Here is an 8247-nt window from a genome sequence, read left to right as displayed (position 1 = left end):
CAATCCCCAGTACCACAAAAAAAAAAGAATGATTGTTGATAAAAGTGAGTCATTTTTCTTTCCTCTATTCTGGGACTCTCTCCAGTGTGCTCATCTGTGTTTCTGTAAAATCTCAGGTGATTTTGGAAGTACTCACAAGTAAATTAATTTAGTACATTGTGGTGAAGTTTATTTTTATAATATTTAATGTTTTTATTTGTTCTTAGTTATACATGACATTTAAGTCCATTCTGATTAAATTATTCAAGCATGGGATACATTGTATTCTAGTTCAGACCCGATCTTTGTACATGGGCAAACTTGGGATTAATTTAGTTGTTTCCATACGTGTACTTAGGAAAATTAGGTTAGATTTGTTCTAGTTTTTTTCCCATTACTACCCTCCGTACACAGTGATTCCTTTATATATTCATGGGTAGATGGGTAACTAAGTTGGTTCTGTACCTTAGCTGTTATGAATTGTGCTACTGTAATCATTAATGTGGCTGTGTCATTGTTCTGTGCATATTTTAAATACTTTGGGTATATACTGAGGTATTTTAACTAGGCCAAATGGTGTTTTAATCCCTAGTTTTGGGGTGTTTTTGTACTGGTAATTGAAAGCAGGGGTGCTGAATGACTGAGTCATAGCCCTATTCTTTTATATGTTTTATTTAAAGACAGGATCCTACAGATTTGCTTAGGGACTCACTAAGATGCTGTGGCTGGTTTTGAATTCACAAGTCTCCTGCCTCCTGTCCTCAAATCAATTCCTAGTATTTGAGGAATTTCCATACAGTTTTCCAGAGGTGTTGCACCAATTTGCAGGCCTTCAATATATGGTCATCCTTTTCCCCTACATCCTTGCCAACATTTGCTGTTACATGTATTCTTGGTAATTGCCATTCTGACTAAAGTGAGGTTGAATCTCAGTATAATTTTAATTTTAATTTCTCTAATTTCTTGAGGTGTTGAACACTTCCTTATGTTTTTGTTGATTCTTCATATTTCTTTTTTTAGAAGCACCTGTTAAGCTCCTTTGCACATTTATTGATTAGTTTGTATGCTTATAAATATCTTTGTAGCAATGAGGAACTTGGATTTGCTTTGTTGCTCCCCTTGTGACATCCTCACATTGGTAAAAAATTAATTTTTTTACAATGTATATTCACAATAGTCTAGCAAGCAAAATAACTTGTTCCCTTGATTTCTTTCATTTATGTATTCTCAATGAAACCAAGAATTTTCATCAGTTCAGGTAATAAAATGTTCATTCCACAAGGTGATAAAACAAATGTATGGAAACTATGGCATTGAAATTTTACACTTTAAGAAAAGAATGGGGATGTGTGTGGGAGGTAAAAATTGGAAATTTTGCCATGATGAATATAATAAATATTTGATGAATATGCAATGAACATTTTACTGTTAATAGTTATGAAGAACATATAAAATCTCAGAGAACACCTCAGTTTACACCAGTCAGTTTTGAGGAGTCTTTTGGGTGTCTTAAAAATGTATCTTTGCCAAAGTTTTGGTAACATAACTTTCCTCTGAAAGAAAATTTGGAAAATATAAAGTGGAATACATGTTTAAGTTCATATCAAGAATAATTTGAAATGTAACACTTATTAAATATTTTTGTAAAGAAAGAACTAAAAATCTCTTTATTCACAAATAACAGGGGGGCAGTCCAAGATGGCAGACTAGAGGGGGACTGCATCCCCAGTCACTCCAGAACCCAGGAGTTAAGAAGGGGACGCATTGAGAGACTCGGGCCAAAATAGAGCCACGGGTGAGTCTGCCCACTGGGTAAAGTTCAGCCTGGATGGCAGGCCCAGATAGAGGTGGCTTATCGGAGCAGGGCAGGGTAGCTAGAGTCTTCCACAGGCAGCCCTGCACACTCCAGCGATGGGCCCCTCCCACACAGCCAGCTTCTCCAGGTTCTCAGAGCAGGCCCCCTACTGAGAGCCTTTCTGATCAGAACAAGTTCCAAGTCCCGGAGCCAGCGCAGCATACTCTGGCCCACAAGCGGCTTCATGGACCAGGACAGGGCAGCCAGTGACCTCCCCAAGCAGCCTGGACCCCTGCGGTGGGAGGTGCCTTTCAAGGCTAGCTTCTTGGAACAGACCGCCCATTGAGAGCTTTTCTACATAGAGACAGCCACAAGTCCCCAAGCCAATGGAGAGCTTCGATCCACAAGCAGACTCTGGGATCAGGGCAGGGCAGCCAGAGACTTCTTCAGGTGGCTCTGCCCACTCTAGCCGCAGGCTCTTTCCATGGGGCGGTTCAAGATGGTGACCTAGAGGGTGACTGCATCTCCAGTTGCTCCAGAATCCAGGACTCAAGAAGGGGAGGCATTGAGAGACTTGGACAAAAATAGAGTCACGGGGTGAGTCTCCCCTACTGGGCGAAAATTGGCCTGGGCGCCAAGCACAGATAGGGGTGGCTTATCACAGCAGGGTAGGGCAGCTAGAGTCTTCCCAAGGTAGCCTTCCACACTCCAGCGGTGGACTCCCCCCACACGGCCAGCTGCATGGTGCAGGCCCCCAGTGAGAGCCTTTCTGCACAGAGCCAGCTCCAAGCCCTGGAACCAGTAGGGGCTAGGGGCAGCTTTCATTCGGAAGCACTGCATTATCAAGTTCCTCCAAGACTTCAGGCTACTGAAGGCTGGGAGGTGATACACTGGAAATCTACTGGGACATTATAAGCCAATAGAGGAAATCTGCAATATCTCAGATTCCCACTGACAACTGACCAATATGAGAAAACAAGGGAAGAAAATGTCCCAAACAAACCTAGATACTACATCAATAAAACCCAATGACAGCACAACAGAAGAAATGTCAGAAAGGAAGTTCAGAATGTGCATAATTAAAACAATCAGAGAAGCAAATGAGGAGATGAAAGAGCAAATGCAGACATTGAAGGAGGAGATGAAAGAGCAAATGCAGGCATTAAATGATCACACCAATCAACAGTTAAAAGACCAAATATGGGAAGCAAGAGATCATTCAATAAAGAGTTAGAGATACTGAAAAAAAAAAAACAAACTGAAATACTTGAAATGAAGGAAACAATAAACCAAGTTAAAAACTCCATAGAAAGCATAACCAATAGGGTAGAACACCTGGAAGACATAACCTCAGACATTGAAGACAAAATATTTAATCTTGAAAACAAAGTTGGCCAAACAGAAAGATGGTAAGAAATCATGAACAGAATCTATGAGAATTATGGGATATCATGAAAAGGCCAAATTTGAGAATTATTGGGATTGAGGAAGGCTTAGAGAAACAAACCAAAGGAATGAACAATCTATTCAATGAAATAATATCAGAAAATTTCCCAAATCTGAAGAATGAAATGGAAAACCAAGTACAAGAGGCTTATAGAACTCCAAATATACAAAATTACAACAGACTCACACCAAGGCACATTATTATGAAGATACCTAACATACAAAATAAAGACAGAATTTTAAAGGCCGTGAGAGAAAAGAATCAAATTACATTCAGAGGGAAAGCAATAAGAATACCAGCAGACTTTTCAATCCAGACCCTAAAAGCTAGAAGGGTCTGGAACAACATTTACCAAGCCATGAAAGAAAATGGATGCCAACCAAGCATCTTATACCCAGCAAAACTTACCTTCAAATTTGACGATGAAATAAGATCCTTCCATGATAAATAAAAGCTAAAGGAATTTACAAAAAGAAAGCCAGCATTACAGAACATTCTCAGCAAAATATTCCAAGAGGAAGAGATGAAAAACAACGATACAATTCAGCAACAGGAGGCGCTAGCCTAAAGGAATAGCCAAATAAAGGAGAAACCAAATCATGTCAAAAAACAAATATGAGTCAAATGACCGGAAATACAAATCATATCTCAATAATAACCCTGAATGTTAATGGCCTGAACTCATCAATCAAAAGACATAGACTGGCAGATTCGATTAAAAAGAAAAATCCAACAATATGCTGCCTGCAAGAGACTCATCTCATAGAAAGAGATACCCATAGACTAAAGGTGAAAGGATGGGGAAAAACATACCATGCACATGGACACAGCAAAAAAGCTGGAGTATCCATCCTCATCTCAGATAATGTGGACTTCAAACCAAAACTAGTCAGAAGGGATAAAGAAGGACATTACATGCTGCTTAAGGGAAGCATAAATCAGCAAGACATAACAATCCTAAATATCTATGCCCCGAACATTGGCTCATCCACATACATCAAACAAATCCTTCTCAATTCCAGAAATCAAATAGACCACAACACAATAATACTAGGCGATTTTAACACACCTCTCTCACCACTGGATAGATCATCCAAACAAAAATTGAATAAAGAAACCATAGATCTCAATAACACAATCAACAATTTAGACTTAATGGACACATATAGAATATACCATCCAACAAAGAACGAATACACTTTCTTCTCAGCAGCACATGGATCCTTCTCTAAAATAGACCACATTTTATACCACAAAGCTACTATTAGCAAATACAAGAAGATAGAGATACTACCTTGTACTCTATCAGATCATAATGGATTGAAATTAGAAATAAATGACAGAATAAAAAACAGAAACTTCTCCAATACCTGGAGATTAAATAATACACTATTATATGATGAATGGATAACAGAAGATATCAGGAGGGAAATAAAAAAATTCTTAGAAGTAAACGAGAACAAAGACACATCATATCAAAATCTCTGGGACACTATGAAAGCAGTACTTAGAGGAAGATTTATTTCATGGGGCGCATTCAAAAAAAGAAGTAGAAATCAAAAAATAAACGTCTTAACACTACAGCTCACAGCCCTAGAAAAAGAAGAGCAGAGCAATACCAAAAGTAGTAGAAGACAGGAAATAGTTAAAATCAGAGCCGAAATCAATGAAATTGAAACAAAAGAAACAATTGGAAAACTTAACAAAATAAACACTTGGTTCTTCGAAAAAATAAACAAAATTGATAAACCCTTAGCCACACTAACAAAGAGAAAGAGGGAGAAAACTCAAATTACTAAAATTCGTAATGAAAAAGGAAACATCACAACAGACACGACTGAAATACAAAACATAATTAGAAGCTATTTTGAAAATTTATACTCCAACAAAACAGAAAACCTCGAAGACATCAACAAATTTCTAGAGACATATGAATTACCTAAACTGAACGGGGAACACATACACAACTTAAATAAACCAATTTCAAGCAATGAAATAGAAGAGGTCATCAAAAGCCTACCAACAAAGAAAAGTCCAGGACCAGATGGGTTCTAGCCAATTTCTACAAAACCTTTAAAGAAGAGCTCATTCCAATACTCTTCAAAGTATTTCATGAAATAGAAGAGGAGGGAACCCTCCCAAACTCGTTCTATGAAGCCAATATCACCCTGATACCTAAACCAGACAGAGACACATCGAGGAAAGAAAATTCCAGACCAATATCCTTAATAAACATTGATGCAGAAATTCTCAAAAAAATTTTAGCAAATCGCATACAAATATATATTAAAAAGATAGTGCACCACGATCAAGTGGGTTTTATCCCAGGGATGCAAGGTTGGTTCAACATTTGGAAATCAATAAATGTCATTCACCATATCAACAGACTTAAAGTTGAGAATCACATGATTATTTCAATAGATGCAGAAAAAGCATTCGATAAAATACAGCACCCCTTCATGGTCAAAACGCTAGAAAAAATTGGGGTAGTGGGAACATTCCTTAACATTATAAATGCAATCTATGCTAAGCCCATTGTAAATATCATTCTAAATGGTGAAAAACTGAAAGCGTTCCCCCTAAAAACTGGAACAAGGCAGGGATGCCCTCTTTCACCACTTCTATTCAACATCGTCCTTGAGACTCTAGCCAGAGCAATTAGAGAAACCAAAGAAATTAAAGGGATACGAATTGGAAAAGAAGAACTCAAACTATCCCTGTTCACTGACGACATGATTATATATTTAGAGGAACCTGGAAATTCCACCAGAAAAGTTTTAGAACTCATAAGTGAATTCAGTAAAGCAGCAGGTTACAAGATCAATGCTCATAAATCCAATGCATTTTTGTACATAAGTGATGAATCCTCAGAAAGAGAAATTAGGAAAACTACCCCATTCACAATAGCATCGAAAAAATTAAATACTTGGGAATCAATCTCACAAAAGAGGTGAAAGACCTCTACAATGAGAACTACAGAACACTAAAGAAAGAAATTAAAGAAAACCTTAGAAGATGGAAAGATCTCCCATGTTCCTGGATAGGCAGAATTAATATTGTCAAAATGGCCATACTACCTACAGTGCTATACAGATTCAATGCAATTCCAATTAAAATCCCAATGATATACCTTGCAGAAATAGAACAAGCAATTATGAAATTCATCTGGAAGAATAAAAAACCTAGAATAGCTAAAGCAATCCTAAGTAGCAAGAACGAAGCAGGGGGTATTGCAATACCAGATCTTCATCTCTACTACAAAGCAATAGTAACAAAAACCGGATGGTATTGGTACCAAAATAGACAGGTAGATCAATGGTACAGAATAGAGGACATGGACACAAACCCAAATAAATACAATTTTCTCATACTAGACAAAGGGTCCAAAAATATGCAATGGAGAAAAGATAGCCTCTTCAAGAAATGGTGCTGGGAAAACTGGAAAACCATATGCAACAGAATGAAATTAAACCCCTATCTCTCACCCTACACAAAACTCAACTCAAAATGGATCAAGGACCTTAGAATCAGACCAGAGACCCTGCATCTTATAGAAGAAAAAGTATGTCCAAATCTTCAACTTGTTGGCTTAGGATCAGACTTCCTTAACAGGACTCCCATAGCACCAGAAATAGAAGCAAGAATCAACAACTGGGATAGATTCAAACTAAAAAGCTTTCTCTCAGCAAAGGAAACTATCAGCAATGTGAAGAGAGAGCCTACAGAGTGGGAGAATATCTTTGCCAACCATACTTCAGATAGAGCGCTAATTTCCAGAATCTATAAAGAACTCAAAAAACTCTACATGGAGAATACAAATAATCCAATCAACAAATGGGCTAAGGAAATGAACAGACACTTCACAGAAGAAGATGTACAAGCAATCAACAGATATATGAAAAAATGTTCAACATCCCTAGTAATAAGGGAAATGCAAATCAAAACTACCCTAAGATTTCATCTCACCCCAATTAGAATGGCGATTATGAAGAACACAAGCAACAATAGGTGTTGGCGAGGATGTGGTGAAAAAGGAACACTCATTCATTGCTGGTGGGGTTGCAAATTAGTGCAGCCACTCTGGAAAGCAGTATGGAGATTCCTCAGAAAGCTTGGAATGGAAACGCCATTTGAACCAGCTATCCCACTCCTTGGCCTATACTGAAAGGACTTAAAATCAGCATACTACAGAGATACAGCCACATCAATGTTCATTGCTGCTCAATTCACCATAGCCAGATTGTGGAACCAACCTAGATGCCCATCAGTTGATGAATGGATAAAGAAACTGTGGCATATATATACAATGGAATATTACTCCGCAATGAAGAATGATAAAATTATGGCATTTGCAGGCAAATGGATGAAATTGGAGAATATCATGCTAAGTGAAATAAGCCAATCTCAAAAAACTAAAGGACAAATGATCTTGCTGATAAGCGGATGAGGACATATATTGGGGTGTTGGAAGGGTTAGCATTAGGTTAGGTTTAGGTATAGGGTTAGGGATAAGGAATGTGGTAAGAATGAAGGAAAGAAGGACTGTATAGAGGGAAAAGAGGGGTGGGAGGGGTGGGGGGAAGGGAAAAAATAATGAATCAAACATCATTGCCCTATGTAAACGTATGATTACACAAATGGTATGCCTTGACTCCATGTACAAATAGAGAAACAACATGTATCCCATTTGTATACAATAATAATAAAAAAAAACAAAAAAAAAAACAAATATCATGACACTCTATATAGAAATTCTTAATATGGAAATAAGTTCCTAGAATTGGTAAGAGAATTAAACACTGGTTGAAATTCATGAGGTCAATATACAAAAATATTTTTATTTCTATATGCTTGAAATAAACTATTAGAAATTAAAATTTTAAAAATAACATTTAAAATAGAGTCCAAAATCAATACTCAGAAATTAATATGTGATGCTTATATATTGAATATTAGAAAGCATTGATAAAAGAAATTAAAGAAGACCTAAATAAATAAAATATTCTATGTTCAATTATCAAAGATT

This window comes from Sciurus carolinensis, unplaced genomic scaffold (assembly GCF_902686445.1).
Source record: "Sciurus carolinensis unplaced genomic scaffold, mSciCar1.2, whole genome shotgun sequence".
Classification (NCBI taxonomy): Eukaryota; Metazoa; Chordata; class Mammalia; order Rodentia; family Sciuridae; genus Sciurus; species Sciurus carolinensis.
Note: the sequence above shows the minus strand (reverse complement) of the source record.